The following is a 1,109-nucleotide window of genomic DNA, read 5'->3' on the forward strand; positions in this document are numbered from 1 at the left end:
TTAATGCAGGTTAAGGAGATGGCTTAGGCTATTGATTTTCCGAAACCAGTCGTTCACAAAACTATCTTTGATCGGCTAGGGTATCTCGTTGGGTCCCGAAAGATCGTCCAGTCCAGGTATGTGCACGGACGCACGTGTGTGTGTGTGTGTGTGTGTGTGTGTGTGTGTGTGTGTGTGTGTGTGTGTGTGTGTGTGTGTGTGAGGGTGTGTGTTGTATGTGTATGTATGATAACTTTTTAGTAAAGAATGGGTACACTAGATTTAGATGCTTTTTTTCGCCGGGGTTACTATCGGATACATGTATGTAGTTAATAGTAAGCAAAGTGTGTACCTAAGACTCCACTGCAATGCGCTGGGGGTAAAATAGTAATGCATTATTTTTTTTGGTAAGTTTTACGGCGCTCACAACTGCATACGGCCATATAAGAACGCGCGGAATACGTTTGACATTTTCATTTTGGTAGGAATTAATTTTGAATTCTGCTCGGGCGGCTGCTTAAGCCTGCTCTTGTCAATTTTAGGAACACTAAGGGATCTTTAATATGTGCAACTCGCACACGGAATTTTAGGTATTTTTTCGCCCTTTCTCAAGGAGGCTATGTGTTAAATCCCTTATCTAAGGGTTTTGGTTGAAAGACAGCAGTAAGAAGTAGCAGTACAAAGGCTGCAAAAAGAGTCAGAAGCCGGGAGAAGGGGGCAAAGAGGGGAAAATTGGAAGGGGGGAGGAGGGGACAGAAAGTGGAGACGAGAGCAGACGGCAGAACAAGGCAAGAGAGCAGAAAGGAGGTGAAAGGAAAACCTTTTTACCCTTAAAGAAGAAAAGATTCCCCGTCGCTTTCAGGTCTCAAACCAGGGACCTGTTGAATGAGAGGCGAACATCGTACCCACAAGATCACGAGAGCTCCAGTAAGTAAAGTGTCTGCTGGGGTACAGTAACTTGAATAAGGCATGAGTGCGACTGGCACTCCCCGAGGCGCATTCTGTGAAACGTCTTGGCATGGACCTATCAGACCTTTTATCGATTACTAAACTATGTGTGTGTCTGTGCGTGTGCGTATGTGTGTACGTGTGTGTGTGTGTGTGTGTGTGTGTGTGTGTGTGTGTGTGTG

Source organism: Aplysia californica, unplaced genomic scaffold (genome assembly GCF_000002075.1).
Source record: "Aplysia californica isolate F4 #8 unplaced genomic scaffold, AplCal3.0 scaffold00548, whole genome shotgun sequence".
NCBI lineage: Eukaryota > Metazoa > Mollusca > Gastropoda > Aplysiida > Aplysiidae > Aplysia > Aplysia californica.